The sequence below is a fragment of the Phacochoerus africanus genome, chromosome 15 (genome assembly GCF_016906955.1).
Source record: "Phacochoerus africanus isolate WHEZ1 chromosome 15, ROS_Pafr_v1, whole genome shotgun sequence".
In the NCBI taxonomy this organism is placed as follows: Eukaryota; Metazoa; Chordata; class Mammalia; order Artiodactyla; family Suidae; genus Phacochoerus; species Phacochoerus africanus.
Window position 1 is genome coordinate 106,938,877 of NC_062558.1, and position 24,090 is coordinate 106,962,966.

Consider the following 24,090-nt stretch of genomic DNA (forward strand, 5'->3'; position numbering starts at 1 on the left):
AGACTCCAAAAGGCAATAGAAGGCCTTGTGTCTAGAGGCAGTTGGGAGGCCTGAGGCATAGTTTCTCAAGCCCTGCCCATGCAATGCTTGAGATTTCCTTTTCCCTCAGTTACCTGAACAAATTTTGCCTGTTTGGTGATGGAGAGGAGAGAATCACTACTTTTCATTTCTTCTCTTGAGAATCTGTGACCCTGTGTTCCTTTGAGTCCAGGCAGGGACACTGTTTACTGTTATAATTTTGTGAACAGTCAGTCAGGTGTACTATTCAGAGTAATATTTTGAGAGACTTGGTTTTGTATTTCTGAAATTGTTTTGTGGGTAGCTGTGGTGTCAGTGAATGCATTACAATGAGCATCAGAAGATCTCAGTTTAAATCGAAGTTTTGTTATTTATGAGCCAGGGGACAATGAACAGCTCTTCCATTCACTCAGAGTCCCCTTCCCCCCATTTGAAAACTGCAAAATCACATTCTCCATCTTCCAGTGTTTACTCTGGTGGGAATAGATGTGGCATTTCAAGGTCAAAGCCATGTTCATTTACTTAGGTAATTACTTTATATGTGTTTGATCTTTCAAGATGTGCGAATTCTGTTAGTGTTAACCAAGAGCTTTGAGATTGGAGATCTGGTTGAAATTGATGGGTGTTTATTTGGAGTTTGTTAGGACTGCAGGCCAGGAGACACATATCCAAGAAATTAGACTGTGTTCTTCAGGGGTACAAAATGCGGAAATTTATTTATTTCTAGCCTCAAGGGTAGATAATTGTTTTGTCAAGGATTAGGATTGGGAATAAAAAGAAGGAGTCTTGATAGGTAAGGATTGGTTGGGGTTTGAAATGGTTACATAGTTGTGAGGGTAGAGGGAACTTTTAAAATAGAAAATTGCAGCTAGCCTTCCTAGCATATATTGCTTCTGTTTCTCATCTTTTGGCTGCCCTGGGGCATACAGAGTTCCCAGGGCAGGGATCAGATCCAAGCTGTAGTTGCAACAACAGCAGATCCTTAACTCACTGTGCCAGGCTGGGATCGAGCCTGTGTCCCACCATTCCAGGAACACTGCTGACCCCACTGTGCCATAGTGGGAACTCCTAGCATATACTGGCTTGAGAGCAGCTAGTGGGAGTCCTTGAATTTGACACCATTGAGATTTCAAGTTCTCAATGGTGCACGAACATGTCTGAAACAATATCTATGGTGACTTACCTGGCTTCATGTTGGATGCCTGAACCATAGTTATATATTTTTATTTTAAAATTCTATTAAATAGGTCATCATTAACTATTTAATATAGAGAGACATGTCATGCTAGTACAGCACCTTAAAATGTTTTAAAATCTTTTGCTTTCAAGGACAAAGTGTCCTGGTGTTAGATATAGCATTACAAAATCAACATTAAAAACAAAAATAAAAAAGGCATAGAATACACCAATTGTCCTCAGAGTCATAACTTCCCAGCTGGTCATTGATTTGAATCCAGTGTTATGAGCCCTTTTTGGCATCTAAGTATTTACCTCAGTGGTTCTTAATCCTGACTGCACAGTGGAGTCCCTACCCTTTAAAAAGAAAAATGATCAATACCTGGACCAAACCCAGGACAATGAGACCAGAATTTCCAGAGTGGTAACTGGATACAGAGAAAACAGGCCTAAAGGACAGTTTATTTTTATTGTTATCACTGGGGCAAAGTTGACTCAGAATAGGGTACAAAGTGGATGTAATTGATTGGTTTGTTTCTATTAGAGGGACGAAAGGTGATAGATCAGGGACCGTTTAAAAGCTTTAGATTTCAGGCTCACAGTTGTGTGTTTAAGAAGAGAAGGCATCATGGGTCTGGTTGTGGTCCTGGTGCTCTGTCTCTCCTGTCAGCTTCTCCTCCCACTCTTGAAACAGAGCTCTTGGAAGGGGAAGCTCCCACCTGGCCCCACTCCTCTCCCAATTCTTGGAACTAGTCTAGAGTTAGATGTTAAGAACACTGGCAAGTCCTTAGCCAATGTAACTAAGTTTTGTGCTCCTTCATTGTGTTGCAAAGGGTAATTAAATTAAGCCCAACTCTAAAACTAATATATATTCCTGGGAGCGAGGTGTCAGAAATAGGTCATTTTGAAGCAAATTACTCCCTGCAAAATTTGATATTTCTCTTGGCTTTTCAGGCCAATCATTGTCATAAATAGAGGAATGAAATAATGTGTTTTGCGCGTAGAGCAACATTTAGGTCTCTATAAGGTAGAATCAAGATAAGTGGCAGAAGTTGGGATTGTTGGTTCCTTTCTTTGTTTCATAGCCATTTGCTATGATTTTGCACTGAAGGTAAAAAGTAAGGGATGTGTTTGGTGCGCAGAGATCTCCTTAGAGAAGCCAGGTCCTATGTAAGTTGTGTGTTTTCTTCAGGTGAAAGATGTGATGAGTCAGGGTCCAGGTGGTGGTCAGAGCATTCATTTGGATTCTGCAGGAAGCTGCTGTCTGGACCTAGGAATGCTACAGAATGGACAATATTGTTCTTGCATGAGACGCTGCATGTCCTGGCACTGCCTCTATGACACTTATTCTCTTTTTGTCCAGGTAATACTAGCAGATCTCAAACTAGGCTCACATTTGAATTATCTGATTTTTCTTTCTATGTTTCTGTTTTGTTTCTTACTTTTTATTTTATTTTATTTTTTTAGGGCTGCACCAGCTTTGAGTCCTCTCTATAGTAATCATGGGATGCTAAAAATGAAATAGAATTCCCTTACCTCAGTTTCCTTATTTATAAGTGGAGCAAATAAACCAGCTAAAGGTGCTGATAAGAGGATTCATTGTAATCTGGGTGCCAGTTACTCAGGCCATTGCCTGGCATATCACAGAACATCCATAAGTGAGAGCTCTAATAATTAATATCATATTTATGTATTAAGTTCAGAAATATTTGAGGCTGTAAGTGGCAGAATAAAAACACAATAGTAGCATGATAATACATTCTGCATCAGGTACAATATATTATCAATTATTTATTTTTTATTTTTTTGCCATTATGCACATCTCCATTCCCAGCTCTCAAAAGTCTGTGGCCCTGCAGGATCCAGACAGCAGAGGAGTAAGATGTGATATTCACCTTCTCTCACAAACACATCAAAAAAACCATCTACACGTAGAACGATTTGCACAGAACATCTACTGAACACTGGCAGAAGACCTTAAACCTCAAAGAAAGGAGAAGAAACACTCCACCTAACTGGGGAGAACAAATGAAGAAAAGAGAGAGAGATAAAGGAATCAGGACAGGGCTAAAACTCTTGAGAGGGAGCTGTGAAAGAGGAAAGGAACCCACACCCTGGGAAGCCACCTGACTAATGGGGAGATCAGCCAAGATGGAGGGACCTTGAAGCCTCCAAGAAAAGTGCAACAGCCGAGCTAAGGAGGGCAATGCAGACAGAGAGCTGCACAGATGGTCAGTACCACCTCCAAGGACACCACAGCTTGAGACAGGTGGCAGGGGCCTGGGTGCTGAGACTCAGGCTGAGGAGGTCAGTTCTGGGGACAGGACTGGGGTTGGCTGTGTGGAGACAATATGTGGGGCTAGGCAGTGGTGTGCAAGGGCTAGGGGATTGGAGTGCCAGAGCTGAGGGAACCTGGGAGTTGGTCTGGGCCCACATCAGAAGCAAAGTGCCATTGTTGGGGAAGGCTGGAGGAGGAGAGGCAGCTTTCCATAGGAATATCCTTCACTGTGCATGTGTGGACTCTTGGAGGGCAGGGCTATGGGCACCGATGTGCCTCCTACACAGGCTATTGGCAATGGGCCCTCTTGGGTGGGCTCAGGGTGCACAACCTCCTGCATGGGCTAAGTGTGATGGCACACCTCTTGCATGGTCTATGGGTAGTGGGGGCAATCTCACTGCTAGGAGTCCGTGAATAGCCACGAGCTACAGCCCCAAGGTTGCCACAGAGGAGGACCCTGAAACTGAGCACCACCTGGTAGTACTCTCACTCCCCTGGGAATGCACACGGCCTGCTGCTGACACTGCCAAATGCTCCAGGCACCTTCTACACCTGCCTGAGGATAACTGCCACTTCCCAGGGCCCTGCAATTAGGAGCAGCCTGTGCCACCTTCCATGGGTTCTTGGCAATATCAATGGCCCAGCAACTAGACGCTTGCTACTTGTCTGGTCTGGTGGCTCCATCTCCTTAGAAGCACACATAGCACCCTATCAAGTGGTTAACAGCCTGCACACACTAAGGAAAGAGACAGCAAGCATCCAAACCAGAAGCATTCCTTATGCCAAAAATAAAGAGGAAGCCTTCACAAAATACCCAGGGGTGCTCTCACATATAAAAAGCCTTCCAAACCTATGGGAGCTGTTTTCTCTAAACTCCCAGAATGAGAAAAATATAAGCAAAGTGAAGAAGCTCAGGAACCATTTCTAGTTAAAAGAACAGAAGAGTTCCCCCTTGACAGAGCAAACAATGAAACAGACACAGACCTCTGCAATCTAACAGACATCAAGTTCAAAAAGAAGACAGTGAAAATACTGAAGGAATTAGAATGAATACAAAGCAGTTAAGAGTGTGTATGAACAGTAATGCGGATTACTTTAGAAAGGAACTAGAACATATAAGGAGGAGCCAGCCAACATGAGAAAGTTCATTTGCAGAGACACAAGCTGAGGGAAAGGCCCTGAAGAGCAGAATGAATAATGCAGACGTGGAAGATGGAATCCTGGAAATCACCCAATCAGGACAGCAGACAGAAAAACAAATGAAAACACATGAAAGCAGTACCAGAGGTCTATGGGATAAGATAAAGCTGGCCATTCTACACATAATAGGGATTCCAGAAGGAGAAGAAAAAGCCAAGGGGATTGAAAATATATTTGAAGAAATTATGGCTGAAAACCATCTAAATCTGGAGGAAGCAAATATCAAGATACAGGAAGAAGAGAGGGCTCCAGATAAGTTGACCTCAAATAGACCCACACCAAGGCATATTATGATAAAAATGGCAAAAGTTAAAGAAAGGAGTCTAAAGGCAACAAGAGAAAAACAAAGAGTAATTTTTAAGGGAACTACGCCCCCCTCCTTAAGGCTATCAGCTCTTTTCTTTCTAGAAACACTAGAGGCCAGAGAGAGTGGCAAGATATATTCAGATCACAAAAAGGGAAAAATTTGCAGCCTAACATGCTCTTACCAGAAAGAGTATCATTTAAAATAGAGGAATTTCTCCAGCAAACAAAAACAAAAAGAGCAAAGCAATCCTAAACCTATTCTAAAAGAAACACTGAAAGGACTCCTCTAAATAAAAAAAGAACTAACTAAGAAGAAATAGGATGGAGGAAACCACAATTGGAAAGGAATCACTTAAATAAACCAGTATACAGATCTAAAAAGAAAAAAACAAAGAAAAACAAACCTGCTGTAAAAGTGACAATAAACTCAAGGAACAGCAAAAGGATAAACATGAAGAAGTTAACAAAGGACATCAAAGTCATTAAACATGGGAAAAGAATGTAAGAAAATATAAACTCTTTTTTGATGAATGCGTTTGAGCCTATATGATCATCAGGCTAAAGCAAACATATATGGGAAGGAATTAACAAACCTGGAATGAAAACCAAACAATACATTCAGTAAAACTAAAGAGAGTACACAAGCATAAAATAAAAGGAAATTGTACAGCCAAAAATAGAAAGGAACAAAGGAGTAACATAGAATCAACTGGAAAACAAGGTTTAAAATGACAATAAATACATATTTATCAAGAATTACCTTAATGTCATTGGACTGAATGCTCCAGTCAAAAGACATAGAGTGTCAGACTGGGTAAAAGCACAAGAGCCTGCAATATGCTGCCTACTCACCTTAGAGCAAAGGACACATATCAATTGAAAGTGAAGGGATGGGAAAAGATATTATCTGCGAATGGAAAAGAGAAGAAAGCAGGAGTTGAAATACTAATATCAGACAATATAGACATTAAAACAAAAGCCATACAGAAATACAAAGAAGGACAGTATTTAATGTCTTTCAAAGGATCCATTCAAGAAGACACTATTATATTCGTCAATATATGTGCCCCTAATACAGGAGCACTCAAATACGCACAACAAATACTAACAGATGGAAAAGGAGAACTTGATGGGAATACAATAATACTAGGAGACTATAACACCCTACTCACATCAATGGACAAATCCTCCAGACAGAAAATCAACAAGGCAACAGAGATCCTAAATGACACAATAGAAAGTGTAGGCATAATTGATCCTTTCAGGATATTACATTGAAGAAAATCAGAATGTCCATTCTTTTCAAGTGCACATGGAACATTCTCAAAGATTGGCCATATACTGGGGCACAAAACTAACCTTGACAAATTTAAGAGTATAGAAATTATTTCAAGTAACTTCTCTGACCACAATGGTGTGAAACCAGAAGTCAACCACAGGAAAAAGAAATGAGAAAAACCACCTACATGAGGGCCAACCAATGGGATAACAAGGAAATCAAAAGGGAAATTAAAAAATATCTTGAGAGGAATGGTAACAATAACACAAGCATTCCAAATCCATGGATGCCTCAAAAAGAGTTCTGAGAGGGAAGTTCATAGCAGTACAGGTCTTCCTCAAAAAGAAGAAAAATCTGGGAGTTCCCATCGTGGTGCACTGGTTAACGAATCCGACTAGGAACCATGAAGTTGCGGGTTCAGTCCCTGCACTTGCTCAGTGGGTTAATGATCCGGCATTGCCGTGAGCTGTGGTGTAGGTTGCAGACACGGCTCGGATCCCGCGTTGCTGTGGCTCTGGCATAGGCCAGTGGCTACAGCTCCGATTCAACCCCTAGCCTGGGAACCTCCATATGCCACGGGAGCAGCCCAAAAATTAGCAACAACAACAACAAAAAAAAGAAGAAGAAGAAGAAGAAGAAAATCTTAAATCAACAACTTAACCTACCACCTAAAAGAATTAGAAAAAAAAAAGAACAAACAAAACCTCAAGTCGGCGGAGGAATGAAACCAAGAAGATCAGAGTAAACTGATAAAAGAGAGATTCAAAAAATGATAGAAAAAGATAAATAAAACCAAGATCTGGTTCTTTGAAAGGGTAAACAAATTTGACAAACTTCTGGCCAGACTTCCTAAGAATAGGAGAGAAACAATTCAAACAAAAGAAGCATTAAAGAAGGAGACATCTCAATGGATACTGCAGAAATACAAAAAACCATAAGAGAATACTATGAACAATTGCATGCCAACATATTTGACAACCAGGAAGAAATGGACAACATTCTAAAGACATGCAGCCTGCCAAAACTGAATCACGAAGGAATAGATCAATTGAACAGACTGATCACTAGAAATTAAATTGCATATGTCATAAAAACACTCCCTACACACAAAAGTCCAGGACCAGATGGCTTCACAGGCGAATTCTGCCAAACATACAAAGAAGAACTTATACCCATTTTTTAAAAAAACTTTTCCAAAAGGTTGAAGAACATGGAACCTTCCCAGAGGCATTCTATAAAGCCACCATCACCCTGATACCAAAACTGGACAAAGATACTGCCAAACAAGAAAACCATAGGCCAATATCTTTGATGAATATAGATGCAAATATTCTCAACACAATTTTAACCAACTGAATCCAACAACATATAAAAAAGATCATATACCATGACCAAATGGGGTTCACCTCAAGTTCATAGGGATGATTCAGCATATGCATATCATTTAATGTCATACACCACATTAACAAAAGAAACCACATGATCATCTCAAGAGGTGAAGAAAAAGCACTTGACAAAATCCAACATCCATTCATGAGAAAAACTCTTACCAAAGTGGGTATAAATGGAGAAAAGCAGAAAGCCTTCCTGCTTGAATCTGTAACAAGACAGGGATGCCCACTCTCACCACTTTTATTCAACATAGGATTGGAAGTCCTAGCCACAGCAATCAGACCAACGAGAGAAATAAAATGTATTCAGATTGGAAGAGAAGAGGTAAAACTGTCACTCTATGCAGATGATATGATAACTATCTATAGAAAACTAAGTACACACAAAAACTACCTGAACTGATCAATGAATTCAACAGAGTAGCAGGGTACAAGATTACCACTCAGAAATCGGTTGCATTTCTGTTTACTGACAATGAAATATTAGGAAAGGAATATAAAAATGCAATACTTTTTAAAGCCACACCCCCAAAAATTAAATGCCTAGGAATAAACCTGACTAAGGAGGTAAAAGACGTACATGCTGAGAAGTATGAAACATGAATCAAGGAAATTAAAGAGGATTCATCGAAATGGAAAGATATTCCATGCTCCTGGATTGGAAGAATTCATATCATTAAAATGGCCATACTCCCCAAAGCAATCTAGAAATTCAATATGCAATCCCTATCAAATTACCCGTGCCATTTTCACAGAACTAAAACAAACTAAAAATTTTTATGGAACCATAAAAGACCCAGAATTGCCAAAAAAATCCTGAGGGGAAAAAAAACAAGCAGGAGGTATAACTCTCCCAGACTTCAGACAGTATTACAAAGCTATAGTAATCAAGACTGTGTGGTATTGGTCCAAAAACAGACATACAGATAAATGGAAAAGAATTAGAGAACCCAGAAGTAAACCCAGACACCTATGGTCAATTAAGCTTTGACAAAGGAGGCTAGAATATAAAATGGGAAAAAAAGAGTCTCTTCAGCCAGTAGTGCTGGGAAAACTGGACGGCTGCATGTAAGTCAGCAAAACTAGAACACACCCTCACACCATACACAAAAATAAACTCAAAGTAGCTTAACGACTTAAACATAAGGCAAGACACCATCAAACTCCTAGAAGAGAACACAGGCAAAACATTCTCTGACAACAACCTTACAAATGTTTTCTTAGGTCAGTCTCCCAGGGCAAGAGAAATAAACACAAAAATAAACCAATGGGACCTAATCAAATGGACAAGCTTTTGCAAAACAAAGGAAAGCATAAAAAAAAAGACAACCTATGGAATGGGAGAAAACACTTTCAATCAATGCAACTGACAAGGGCTTAGTCTCCAAAATGTGCCAACAGCTCCTATGACTCAACAGCAAAAAGAACCAACAACCCAATTGAAAAATGGGCAGAAAACCCAAATAGACTTTTCTCCAAAGAACATATACGGATGGCCAACAGGCACATGAAAAAATGCTCACCATCACTAATCGTTACAGAGACGCGATTCAAAACTACAGGGAGGTACCACTTCACACCAGTCAGAGTGGCAATCATTGGTAAGTCTATAACTAACAAATGTTGTTGAGGGTGTAGAGAAAAGGGAACTCTCCTACACTGTTAGTAGGAATGTAAATTGGTACAACCACTATGGAAAACAGTATGGAGGTGCTTCAGAAAACTAAATATAGGACTACGATACAATCCAGCTGCCCCACTCCTGAGCTTATATCCAGACAAAACTTTCATTCCCAAAGATACATGCACCCCTATCTTAATAGCAGCACTATTCACAATAGCCAACACATGGAAACAATCTAAATGTCCAACCACAGATGAATGGGTTAAGACAGCGTGGTATATATACACACTGGGATACTACTTGGCCATAAAAAGAACAATGCAGCAACACAGAAGGAACTAGAGACTCTCATACAGAGTGAAGTAATGAGAAAGAGAAATGCAAATGCCATATGATATCCCCGATATCTGAATCTAACATATGGCATAAATGAACCTATCTACAGAAAAGAAACAAACTCATGGACTTGGAGAACAGACTAGTGGTTGCCAAGGAGGAGGGGATAAGGACCAGGATAGACTGGGATTTTGGTATTAGTAGATGTAAACTATTGCATTTGGAATGGATAGGCAATGAGGTCCTTTCCAGGCAACTATATCTAATCCCTTGTGATAGAACATGATGGAGGATAATGTGTGAAAAATATTGTGTGTGTGTATATATATGATATATGAATGGGTCACTTCTGTATGCAGAAATTGACAGAACACTATAAATCAACTAGAATAAAAAATTTATTAATAAATTTTTTTAATAAAAAAAAAAACTGTGGTCCGTGTACACTCTGTATTTTGGCATGAAGCCTACCATGGTGTTGCATGGATATGAAGCAGTGAAGGAAGCTCTGGGAGAGGGGTTTTCCCAAAGAGGCAGTCTCCCAGTTCTTGCAAGAGCTGCTAAAGGATGTGGTGGGTGTGCCCGTGTGCATGTTCAGCACTGGAAATAGGGGTATGGAAGATGAAATATGGGACTTTGAAGTGTTTCCCTCTCCCACGCCCCAACAGAGCTTGGTCCACCTGCAAGGCTGACAAGTGTCAGCTAGCTCACTTCTTTCCTAGGACCTCCCTCCTAGTCTCTGTATCCTCTCTTGTTAAGACTCGTATTTAGCAATGCAAAGACATGGAAGGAAAACTGACGCTTCTCCTTCATGATGCTGAGGCATTTGGGGATGGGGAAGAGGAACATTGAGGACCGAGTTCAGAAGGAAGCCTGCTGCCATGTGGAGGAGTTGAGAAAAATCAATGGTGGGTGACTCTGTTCTGTAACTCTGACCTTAACACATTGCTCTCTCTCCAATGATGTCCTTAGAAACATTTCCAGGTCAGCCACATCTTTCATGTCAGTTATGTTTTTCAGCCTTAAAGAGGAGGAAGAAAAGAGAGCCAAGATAACTTTTGTGTAGCTGTGCCTTTTGAGTATTTACACCCAAGATGGTGCACACAGTGTGAGTATAAATGCCATTTAATCATTCTCTATCCTGAACCTTGTTTGTGTTCAAGTCAAAAACACGAAGAATAGTTTTGAGTCATTTCCTGAAAGAGTTGGAGCATGATGTTTTTCCTATAGCATAAATGCATGCTGTCTATTCCAGAGCAATTCACCAGGGAATACTTGTTACTTGGACAGAGTGGGAATGAACCTTGTGGGGCATGAAACAAATGACATGTGTGTTCACTTAAGTGAAATGTATTTGCATATTCGGTCTCACAGACATGTCTGAGAGTTGCTTCCAGGGCCCATGCCTACAGTCCTGGCAGATCATAATGACGCCCATGGTCTTAACCATTTAGTGATATCTCATTTCAATTCCCATAAATTATGATTTCTCTTTAAAGGCAGCACTATTTAAAAAATATCTTTATTGTGTATTTGCCTTGACTGTTGCACTTTTTCCATTGTAATTTTCCTGTTTCAGTTTTGGCCCCTCCTTTTGCCTTAGAGAAGTCTCTAACATTTCTTCTGAAGCCAGTTTGATGGTGCTAAATACTTCTCTCTTTGCTTGTGTGTAAAATTGTTGATCTCTCCCTCAGTTCTGAATGAGAGCCTCACTGGGTAGAGAATTATTGATTGTTGGATTTGCCTTTCCATCCCTTTAAAAATATCATGCCATTCTCTTGTGCCCTGGGGGGTTTCTGTCAAAAAGTCAGCCGGTAGCCTTAGGGGAGTTCCTTTGTGTGTAACTTGTTACTCTTCCCTTGCTGCACTTAATTTTCTCTCTTTATCTTTTTCTGACATTTTAATGACAATGTATGTTGGTTTGTACCTCTTTAGTTTGACAAGTTTGGGGCTACCTATGCTTCCTGCACTTGGATGTCTGTTACTGATCCCAGAAGAGGGAACTTTTCAGCTCCTGTGTCTTCAAATATGTATTCTGCTCCTTTACTTCGCTCTTCTGCTTCTGGGACCACTGTAATATGAATGTTAGTATGATTGTTGGTGTCAGAGGTCTCTTAAACTATCCTCATTTCTTTTCCTTCTTTTTTCTGTTCGTTGTCAATAATGTCTACTATTCTGTCTTCCAGCTCACTGACGTGTTCCTCTCTTTTATTTAGGCTACTCATGCTTCCTTCTAGGTTTTTTTTCATGTCAGTTATTATAGTCTTCATATCTGTTTTCTTGTTCTTTATATTTTCTAACTCTTTGTTAAAAACCACTAACTTCTTGCTCCATGTATCCATTCTTTGCCCAAGTTCTTTCATCATCTTTATGATCATTACCCTGAACTCGTTCTTGGTTAGATGACTTATCTCTACTTCACTTAGTTATTCCTCTGTGGTTTTATCTTTTTGCATCATGTGGTGCATGTTCTTCTGTTGCCTTATTTTTCCTACCTTGTTGCTTTTATGTCAGTTTATCTGGTAGATTGCATGTATTTCTTGATTTTGGAAAAATGGCCTTTTGTAGAGGACATCCAGTGTATCCCAGCAACACACTTCCCTCTCATCACTAGAGCTGTATATCTCAGGAGTTACCCCTATGTGGGCTGTGTTGTTCCTGTTGTTGTGGTGGGCTGACTGGTGTGGGCAACTGGGTAGTCTTGGTTGGCCCTGGTCAGGTTGGTCAGGTTGGTTGCCTGTAGCCACCCTGTGCAGAGGCTGCCAGTCACTGGTTGGCCAGGCTGAGTCATAAAGTGGTTGATTGTGGAATTCTGAGGCATTTCAGGGATAGTACTGGTTCACTGGTGGACAGAGTCAGGCTTTAAGAGATCCCAGGACTGATCAAGATTCCAGGACTGATCCAAGAATGCGAAGCCAGGTTCTAGGGCAAGTTCTGTTCCACTGGGAAGCAGAGGCAAGTCCTGGGGTCGGTCTATAGGACCCAGGGATCCCAGATGTTAATCACAGAGGGACATATGGGATTTCTTGTATGTGGGGCTGGTTCCTGACACGAGAGGCTCTGGGTTCTTGGTGTCCTGAAGCTTGTGTTGGCCTGCTGGCATGTGGGGCTGGGCTCACCAATCCCTTGTGTCTACCTGCTGGCCTTCAGGTAGATGGGTTGGGTGTGTAGTCTGCAGGGCTGTCATAGTCTTGGGGCTGGTGTTTGCCCACTGGTGAATGAGGCTGATCCTGAGCCTAGAGCAGGCCAATGGGTGGAAAAGGCTGAGGCTTAGTGGGTCTCAGGATTGGTGCTGGCCTGCTGATGGATGGGCTGCATCTCAGGGCTGTGGGCGTCTGGTTATTCTATGACTGGGGTCCACTGATGTTACACAGGCTGACCCCAAGTCTAGGGCAGGCTTAACCGTCTACTGATATATGGACTGTGTCTGTGTAGGCTGTCATTGTTCTGTAGCTCTTATCCATTTGCTGGTAGGTGAGGTTGTCCTGAGACTAGAGCAGGGTTGCTGGTGGGCAGGGCTGGGGATTCTTGGAGTGGTGTGTTGAGCTGAGTCCTTAGTTCCTTGGCTGCAGGGCCCTGAGGGTCCTGCATCTAATGCCTTGCACTACTGTTTGGAACTGGATCCCGGGCCCTTAGGTGGCAGGGCTGTATACAGGAGTGCCTGTGAGGTCATAGGCTCTTAAGGCAGCCTCTTTGCTGGTGGATAGGGCTCTGTCCCCATGTGGTTAGTTTCTTTGCTTCAGGTATCTGAGTACTGGTTGTTGGGTGGATGTAGGGGGCTGGGTGCTGATGCTAATCACAGAGGGACTTGGCAGCACCAGCATGCACATGAACTCCCCAAATGGCTGCCACCAGAGTTTATGCCTCCAGGGTGAGCTCCAGTTGCCTCCTGTCTCTTGGGGAGACTCTTCAGTATTAGCAGGTCTGTCTGACCCAGGCTCCTTTCAAATTATTGCTTCTGCCCTGCATCCCAGAGAATGTGAGATTTTGCCTGTGTCCTTCATGGATGGAGTCTCTATTTCCCTCAATCCTCTGAAACTACTGAAAATAAGCCATCCTGGCCTTCAAAGCCAAACATTCTGGAGGCACGTCCTCCTATTGCAGGACCGTCATGCTGCGGAGCCCCATAGAGGTTTCAGACATCTCACTCCTTGGGGACAACCTCTGCAGTTGAAATTATTCTCCTTCTTGTGGGTTGTCTACCTGGGGGTGTGGTAGACTTCACTCTACCACGCCTCTGCTCCTCACAGTCTCTTTGTTGTTCTTTCTTTATATCTTTGGTTGTTAGAGATCTTTTCTGGTAGGTTCTGGTCCTTTTCATCGATGGTTGTTCTGTAAATAATTGTAATTTTGGTGTGCCCGTGAGAGGCAATAAGCTCAGGTCTTCCCCCTTTGCTGTCTTTGTCAGTCTCCTCCCGAGTTTCTTTATCCTTAATTGTTGATAGACATTTAGGTTGTTTCCACCTCTTGGTTATTGTTAATGTGGGAATGGCGATATCTCTTTGCGATCCTGATTCAGCTCTTTTGGATCAAAATCCAGAAGTAGGATTGCTGGGTAATATGTTAATTCTGTCTTTATTGTTTGAGGAACATCCGCACTGCTTGTCATAGTAAATCGTCGGATAGTAAATCATCTGACAATTACTTGTCATAGTAAACTATGAACAGGAACTCAATTTTCAACTCCCTCATCAATAGGTGTTATTTTCTTCCTTCCTTCCTCTCTCCCTCCTTCCTTCCTTCTATCTTTCCTTCCTTTCTTCTCTCCTTCCTTCTTTCCTTCTTTCATTTTGATAATGACCATCCTAGTAGATGTGAGGTGATACCTCTTTGCTTTTGATTTGCATTTTTTAATGTGTAGGATAAACCCAGACGCTTATATTTTTGGTTTGTTTTTGGTACTGCAAGCACCTGGTTTAGGCTATGATTGCTAAGGCATTGATTTCAAATTCAAAATGCATCCCCTTCAGATATGGCTATCAAATGAACACAAGACAGCCACAGGACTAGAGAGACTTCCCCCCACTGAGCCTCCTTTTTCTTCATTGATTTTGGTTGTTGGTTACCATTTTTTTCTTCTTCTGGTCCTTTGTATTCTTACTCTTTCATTCTCATTTTTAATTTTTTATTAAAGTATAGTTGATTTATACTGTGGTGTCATATGCTGCTGTATAACAAAGCGGCCCAACTATATATATATAGATTCTTTTTCTCAATTATTTTCCATCATGTTCTTTCCAGAGAGATTGAATAGAGTTCCTTGTGCTATATATACAGTAGGACCATTGTTTTATCCATTCTAAATGCAATAGTTTGCATCTGCTAACCCCAACCTCCCAGTCCATCCCACTCCCTCCTCACTCCCTCTTGGCAACCACAAATCTGTTCTCTATGTCTGTGGGTCTCTTTCTGTTTTGTAGATAGGTTCACTTTTGCCATATTTTAGATTCCATAGATGAGTGATATCATGTGGTATTTGTCTTTCTCTTTCTGACTTACTTCACTTAGTATGAGAATGTCTACTTGCATCCATATTGCTGTATTCTCTTTCTTTCTGTATCCATGCTTAATTTTCTTCAGGCTTTGTAGACAGGTGATATTCAGCATTGAAAATATTAGTAATTAAATGATATGACAGTGGCTCATAAACGTTTTCATCATTCACCCTTCAAATCAGCAGGTGCCTTGGTTGGAAAGAGTACAAGAAAAGGCAGTGGGTATGAGTTGAATATTTAAAAAGAAAACAATTTAACTAGCTAGGTTAAAGTGGTCTATTCAGATTAAGGTAAAAGTAGTGTGTTGATTTTATACATGTGGAATACTTTATTGTTAAGGAATTTTATGGAGAGAGATTGATTTAATGTTTCTGACATCATCTTTACCTGTTATCTCAAAGACAGTGTGTTTCATATGTATATTGTAATGGTGCATTTAAACTGTTTGTTGTTCTTTTGTGTGTGTGTGTGTGTCTTTTTCTGACTTTTTAGGGCCACACCCACAACATATGGAGGTTCCCAGGCTAGGGGTCCAATCGGAGCTGTAGCTGCCAGCCTACGCCAGAGCCACAGCAATGCAGGATCCGAGCTGCGTCTGTGACCTACACCATAGCTCACGGCAACACTGGATCCTTAACCCACTGAGCAAGGCCAGGGATCGAACCTGCAACCTCATGGTTCCTAGTCGGATTCCTTAACCACTGAGCCATGACAGGAACTCCCAGGACATTCTTTTTTTAAACAAATATTTTTTGTCTTTCTAGGGCTGCACCCACAGCATAGGCAAGTTCCCAGGCTAGGGGTCAAAACAGAGCTGTAGCCACTGGCCTACACCAGAGCCACAGCAACACCAGATCCGAGTCGCATCTGCGACCCACACCAGAGCTCACGTCAATGCCAGATTCTTAACCCACTGAGCGAGGCCAGGGATCCAACCTGTGTCCTCATGGACACTAGTCAGGTTTGTTTCCGCTGAGCCATGATGGGCACTCTTAATGTGGACATTCCTTATTTCTGATCAGTGCACCTTTTTCATTAATGGTTAAACAGGTGTGCAATGTATGTTTGAAAGGATACAAATAGGCTGTTTTAGTTATCATAATATTCAAATTACATCGTGTATAAGCCAGAATAACTTCCCCATACCTCAATATGTGAAAACTTTTTCATTATTGTCCATTTATCTATCTATCCATCTATCCATCAACCTCTTCCTACTTCAGTTTTTGTACACAGAGCAATAATAGCATGTACACTCAGAAATTATTAATATAATAATATTACCTAATGTACAGCCTATATTTAAGTTTTTCCTGATGTTCCTGGAATAACCTTTATAGCTTTTTGTTTTCCTTTGCAACTCAATATCTAGACAAGGAACAAGCATGTAAGATGGTTATCAGTTCTCTTTGCCCTGTCTGTTTTCCTTCAGGACATTTACCTTTGTGAAATGTTCAGGTTAGTAGTCATGTAAAATATGCCCTGGGCTTGTTTTGTGCTTTGCTGTTTTCAAAAGATAGATTCCAGGTGATTTGGCAACAGAACCACATGACACCTCGTATGTCCCACTGAAATCCAATGGGGAGTAGGGCACATCATGTCACTTATCCCATAATTATTTATGCAGTGTTGTTCACATAGTAAAGTGATATCTGCCAGATTTCTGCATGACAGAAGTCCTTTTTTGACATTTAATTCATAAAAATCTAGGTATTTCCATTGTTGTTCAACAGGTTAATTCGATACAGTATCTGTGAGGATGTGGAATTGATCCCTGGGCTCGCTCAGTGGGTTAAGGATCTGGTGTTGCTGCCAGCTGTGGCGTAGGCCACAGATGCAGCTCAGATCTGGTGTTGCTGTGACTGTGGCTTAGGTTGGCAGCTGCAGCTGTGATTTGAAGTCTGGAAACTTCCAAATGCCTCAGGTGTGGCCCTAAACAGAAAAAACATTTTTAAATTAAAAAAATTTTGTTGGTGGCCCTTTAGGGCTTTGTGGGTATGGTGGTTCTCAGTCATTTATCTAGCAGTTTTAGGATTGCTAGTAAAGCTTGCTTAAATTAATGATACTAAACTGAGTTGTTATACAATTTTTCTAATCTTTTCATGTTTTCTGTGTTTCAAATCTAGGATTATTATGTAAAGAAGTCTACCCTGTTTTTTAAAATTAAGACGAACAATATTCATGACAATGATAAACACTAATATTTGTTACTGGCTCATTGTTCTTACCACAGAAAGTTTATTTTTAATTCAGTCAAATGTCTCTTTACAAAAACACTATGAACAGATAACTCCAGATATTCAAATTCCAATAATGATTTCTGTTTTATTTATTTCCATTTCTTAATTTTTTGTCTTTTGTCTTTTTAGGGCCACACCCACATCATATGCAAGTTCCCCGGCTAGGAGTTGATTCAGAGCTCTAGCCACCAGCCTGCACCACAGCCACAGCAACATGTGATCTGAGTCACATCTGCAACCTAAACCACAGCTCACGAATACATTGGATCCTTAACCCACTAAGTGAGACCAGGGATCAATCCTGTGTCCTCAGGGATACTAGTCAGATTTGTTAACCACTGAGCCAATATAGGAACCCCGTAATGACTTCTGTTTTAAATCATAAGCTATATATGATTGAAAAATCAGTGATAAAAAAAGCAGTTGGTGGAAACATACACTGGTATCCAAATGTGGTGATAAGCGGAATGGATTAATAAGATCTGGCATCCTAAGACTTCTGTATTGATTATTTCAAATACTAACGAAGTCCCCTTTAGCAACATCACTTCCACCAGTCTTCCAACTTATCCTTGTTTACTACTTGTTCTCTCTGAATCAAAGTGCTGCTGCCCTTATTTTGAGCTAAACTTATTCATCTCTAGGTCAATGGATTGGAATAAATAATTGACAAGATTTCTTCCAGCTCCATGTCTTCTTCACACTTCAGTTTATCTTCAGTTCTTCTTTCAGGGCACAACTGTATTCACATTACTGACTTCTGTGCTACACAATGGCAAAGAGTTCCCCAACCCAGAAGTGTGTGACCCTGGCCACTTCCTGGATGAGGGTGGCAACTTTCAGAAAAGTGACCACTTCATGGCTTTCTCAGCAGGTAACAAAATTTATTTTCTTCATGACTTCAGAAGCCAAGATACCTATTAGGGATCAGTTGGAAGTGACAGAGGACCTACTCTGGGGCTGGTAGAAATGCTTCTTTGTCCCTGGCGAGGGGCAGCAATCCCAGTACCCATGCATTTTCCCTTCTTGTGATACATCCTCATCATTGGGCTTGATCACTGAAGCTCTGGAGAGGTGACCCAGTTCTTTCAAGTTCAGAAATAAAATTTGAGTGAGCTTCGAAAAAAAATACAAGAGAAGTGCATCTTAGCCAAAAGGAACTGTGTGTTATAACCCTTGAAATTTCAAAGTATGAAGGTTCAAAGTATGACAGTATAGAGGTTGATGAAGAAGAGGTATGCTTACAGCAGATAATAGAGGCTGTGAGGAATGAGAAGAAATATGTTGGATCATCAAACTAGAAAGAGAAAATACAACAAATGTGTGGGTGTTTCTAGAGAAAGATCGATGGAAACTTGAAAAAATCAGATTGCAGTTAAAAAAGAATCTAAAAGAGGAGTTCCCGTCATGGCGCAGTGGTTAACGAATCCAACTAGGAACCATGAGGTTGTGGGTTCGATCCCTGCCCTTGCTTAGTGGGTGAAGGATCCAGTGTTGCCGTGAGCTATGGTGTAGGTTGCAGACGTGGCTCAGATCCCACATTGCTGTGGCTGTGGTGTAGGCTGGCAGCTACAGCTCCGATTGGACCCCTAGCCTGGGAACCTCCGTATGCCGCGTGAGCAGCCCAAGAAATGGCAAAAAGACACACACACACACAAAAAGAATAACTGTATAAAAAAAAAAAGAATCTAAAAGAGGATGGATATGTGTGCATGCATAACTGAATCACTGTTGTACAACAGTAATTATTACAACATGAAAATCAACTATATTTCAAGAAAATGTTAAAAATTAAAAACAAAACTACAGTCATAATATGCATATACTTAATGAAGTAGTTGGCATAGTGCTGCCGATACTCAATAAATATTTTTTGAAAGTGCTACCTGTTAAGATGTGAGGTGAGTAGCATCTTTTTCCAAATTTTGTCCATCTGTCTATGCAACCATCTTGCTTTCCAGTCATTCATTTAACCATTCATCAAATAGTTACTACTACAGAGTCTCTGATGGCAAGAAACAGTGTTCAAGGAGTATGTGCTGTCTGTGTTTGTTGTTTTCAGAAAAACGGGTTTGTGTAGGAGAAGGACTGACCTGCATGGAGCTGTTCTTATTCCTGACCACAATTTTATAAAAATTTACCTTGCAATCTGTGGTTGACCCCAAGGACATTGACACCAGCACTATATTTGGTGGTTTAACTTCCATGCCATCTTCTTACCAGCTCTGCTTCATTCCTTTGTAAGGAATATTAGATCCTTTGGGTTCGTTGATGATCTGGTTTTCAACTCCCTCTCATCTGGGGCATCGTTCACCTGTTTGCCACCCATCTTTCCTGAGAATGCCTTCATTGACCACCTCTCTTCCTTGTGTAATTTCACTACAGAAATGTATCTGCTATTCGTGACCTGTATTGGATTTTTTTTTGTTGTCTTTTTGCCATTTCTTGGGCCACTCCCATGGCATATGGAGGTTCCCAGGCTAGGGGTCTAATCGGAGCTGAGCCACCGGCCTACGCCAGAGCCACAGCAGTGTGGGATCCGAGCCCAGTCTGCAACCTACACCACAGCTCACGGCAACGCCGGATCCTTAACCCACTGAGCAAGGGCAGGGACCGAACCCGCAACCTCATGGTTCCTAGTCGGATTTGTTACCCACTGAGCCATGATGGGAACTCTGGATGTTTTGCTAATACTTGTCTAATATTATGCAGTACTAAGTACTTAGTACTAGGAATTCCATACAAAATAAAACAAGGTGATTAGTGTCTGCCAATGCCAAGCCATTGCTCCTGTGTATATTCCTAGTAAAAAGCAGAATTCGATGAGCCACTTCACAGACTTTCCTTACTTTTGTGCATGTGGCAGGTAAAAAAGGAAAGAAAAAATGCAAAGTGGTTGTCTTGGTCCTCAGAATGAGATTCACAGAGAAGGACAAAGGGAATGAGAATAGCTCCCTTGGCTCTATGTCACCTAGTTATTTGAGTGTTGGATTTGAAAGTGAGATAAATTATTTTCAGGAGCATCTTTACCCTGTAGGGATATATTGAGATCAGTGATGGTGGAGAATTAAATTCATACTAAGCTTCAGAAAACTACCAATGAAAACCAGAACAGAAAGAAGTGAAATGTGCATACAGGAACTCACTAGAAAGAATCAATGACACCAAAGCTGGTTCTCTGAAAAGTTCCACAGAATTGACAGACCTATAGCCAGGCTACCCCTCCCCCCAAATCAACAAGACACAGATCTCAAAAACTGCAATTCAAAGAGGGGCCATCTCTTGATGCCATGAACATTAAAAGTATAATAAAGGAGTATTATGAGTAATGCTCTGTTCACCAAGTTGATGACTTAATTGAGATGGATCCGTTCTTTAAGTACAGTTTGCCAAAACTCATGCAAGGAGGAGTAACATCAGTAACATGGCATTATAGGAAGCTCTGATCTCTCCTTCCCACAAGTGGACACCTTGGTTCAGCACAACATGTGGATCAATTCTCTGTGTTAAAAAAAAATCCAGAAACTAGTTAAAAGACTTCTGTACTCATAGTGAACATGCATCTAGCTACATCCATGCCAGAAAGAAAGGCAGAGATACACTCTCACCATAACTGCCAATGCCACAAAGAGCTATGTAATTGGGCAGGAACCCCCAAGTTCCCAGCTTCTCCCTGAGAACAAAAGCTGTTGGCAAGCACCTCTAACATTCCAAAAATTCACAGCTTTTTTTTGGGGGGGGGGGGCATTGCATGAGGAACTGGCTATTGTCCTGCTTGTTTTGGAATGCTGATAGGACTCAGCATACCCTAAACACATGGGGACTGCTGGAACAGAAAAAACCAGATGGTGTAGCATTCAGGTATGAGAGACCTTTACAATCTTTAGCTGATTAACTGGTGAGGTTCTTCTCCTACAAGTTTAGTCAGTGATGACTGAGAAAAGTGATTGATTTTCTCATGTGAAGACAGCAGTGAAGAGTGTTAAGAAAAATGAAAAATGAGGGATACATGATTTAACTGAAAGATAATTCAAAATAACAGTTATAATGGTCATCATGGGGTCAGGTAAAAAAATAAAAAAAATAATGCAGGAGTTTCAAGAAAGCAGACAGACAAAGATCCCAAATAGAACTAGAGCTAAAGAACACAATAACTGAACTGAGAGTTCAACAGCAGAGTAGACTGAGCAGAAGAAAGGCTTGGTACTTAAAAGATAGAAATTACTGAGAATTATTCGGTTTGGGGTGGAAAACCAAAGAAGGAAAATGAAAAATAGGTTAAGATATGTATGGAACAAAATTAAGTGGATCAATACATGCAGTATAGAAGACCTATAAGGAGAAGGGAGAAAGAAAAAGGTCAAGAAAGCTTATGCAAGTAACGATGCCAGAAAACTTCCCAAATCTGGGAAAGGAAATGGACATAAAAATCCTAGACATATAAACATCCTCAAATAAGAAAAAAAAAATTTTAATTTACACTGACACACAGAATCAAATTGTCAATAGTCAGTGACAATGAGAGAATTTTCAAAACAGCCAAAGAAAGACATTAGTCACAAGAGCGCTCCTTCAATGCTATCAGCAGATTGTAAAGCATAAGCCTTGCAGAAGAGAAGGGATGAAAAAATATACTCCAAGTTCTGAAAGGAAAAACTCACCCAACCAAGAACCTATACCATCAATACTTCTTTGAAAAATGGAGAGATAAAACATACCCCAATACAGAACATTGTAAATCAGCTATAATGGAAAAAATAAAAATCATAAAAAAACCATCCCCAAACAAACAAAACTGCAACATTGTTCACCACTTGAACTGCCCTACAAAATATGCTAAAAGGAGTTACTCAGCTTGAAATGAAAGCACCATTATCAGCACCATGGTACCATAAGGAAGAATAAAAAACTCCTTTGTAAAGGTAAATAAACAGAAAAATAAGAATGCTAGGTGATACAAAAATGACTTTTTTCTACTTTGAATGTTAAACAACAATGTATTAAAATATGTGATGTGATGGAAGGTAGTATAGAAAAAGAATGTATGTATATGTATGACTGGGACACATTGTTGTGCAACAGAAATTGAAGACCATTGTAAATCCACTCTATTTTAACAAAAAATAAAAATTTGTTAATGGATACACAGTATAAATATATGTAAATTGTGACAATGATAACAACCTGGGGAGGGATTAAAGTTTAGAGATTTGTATATGATTGAAATAAATTGTTAGGAGCTTAAAATAGACTAAGATATTTTGCATAGGCTGTATAGTAAACACAAAGAAAACCTGTAAGTGTTCCACCAAAGAAAATGAGAAAGTAATTAAAGTTAGCAATACAGAAAAAGAATGAAATACAACATAAAACCATTGGATAGGAAAAGAGGAACAAAGAACTCCAATAAAAAGAAAACAACAATATGACAATAGTAAGTCATTCCCTGTCAATAATTACTTTAAATGTAAATGGATTAAGTTATGCAATCAAATATAGAGTGGCTGAATTGACTAAAAAAGTAAGATCCATAGAGTTCCCATCTTGTCTTGTGTGGCACAGTGGAAACAAAACAAATCCCACTAGGAACCACAAGGATTCAGGTTCCATCCCTGGCCTTCCTCAGTGGTTTAAGGATCTGGCGTTGCTGTGAGCTGTGGTGTAGGTCACAGATGCAGCTGAGGTGTAGGCCGGCAGCAACAGCTCCGATTTGACCCCTCGCCTGGGAACCTCCATATGCTGCAGGTGTGGCCATGAAAAAACAAAAGACGAAAAAAAAATTAAAAATTAAGATCCAACTATGTGCTGTCTACCAGAGGCTCACTTTAGATCAAAGGTTATACACAGGCTGAAAGTAAATGTATGGAAAGAGGTATTCCATGCAAATGGTAGCCAAAAGCAGAGCAAATATTCCTATACTTAGACTAATTATACTCTATGTCAAAAATTGTTAGTAGAGACAGGGAGGATATTTTATAGTCATAAAAGGTGCAATCCACCATGAATGTATAGCAATTGTAAGTATATATGTACACAATACCAAAATACATAAACTCTGACAGAACTGAGTAGTACATGACTCAGAACTCTAAAATATACTAAGAACTCTTAAAACTCGACAACTGAAAATATAACAACCCAAATGTCCATCAACAGAGGACTGGATTAGGAAGATGTGGTATATATACACAATGGAATACTACTCAGCCATAAAAAAGAACAAAATAATGTCATTTGCAGCAACATGGATGGAACTAGAGACCCTCATCCTGAGAGAATTTAGTCAGAAAGAGAAACACCACATAATATCACTTATATCTGGGGTCTAACACATGGCACAAATGACCCTTTCCACAGGGGAAAAAAAAAGTCATAGACTTGGAGAAGGGACTTGTGGTTGCCAAGGGGGAGGGGGTGGGATGGATTGGGAGCTTTGGGTTAATAGATGCAGACTGTTGCCTTTGGAATGGATTAGCTGTGGTGTAGGTAACAGACATGGCTTGGATCCCATATTGCTGTGGCTGTGATGTAGGCCAGCAGTTACAGCTCCAGTTTGACCCCTAACCTGGGTACGGCTCTTAAAGGACCAAACAAAACAAAACAAAAAAAAAGTAAATAATATGTATGTCCCTATAAAAATTTGCACATGCACTTAGAAACCTGGACAGTTACATGGAAAAGAATGAAATTAGATCATTCTCTAACACCATACACAAAAATAAACTTATTGACTAAAGATCTAAATGT

General features: G+C 40.4%; 1 pseudogene; it reads left to right on the top strand.

Moving 5' to 3' along the window:
• Positions 1 to 1,822: 1,822 nt before the first annotated feature.
• On the top strand, positions 1,823 to 19,710 carry LOC125116990 (cytochrome P450 2C26-like; annotated as a pseudogene).
• The last annotated feature ends 4,380 nt before the right edge of the window (positions 19,711 to 24,090 follow it).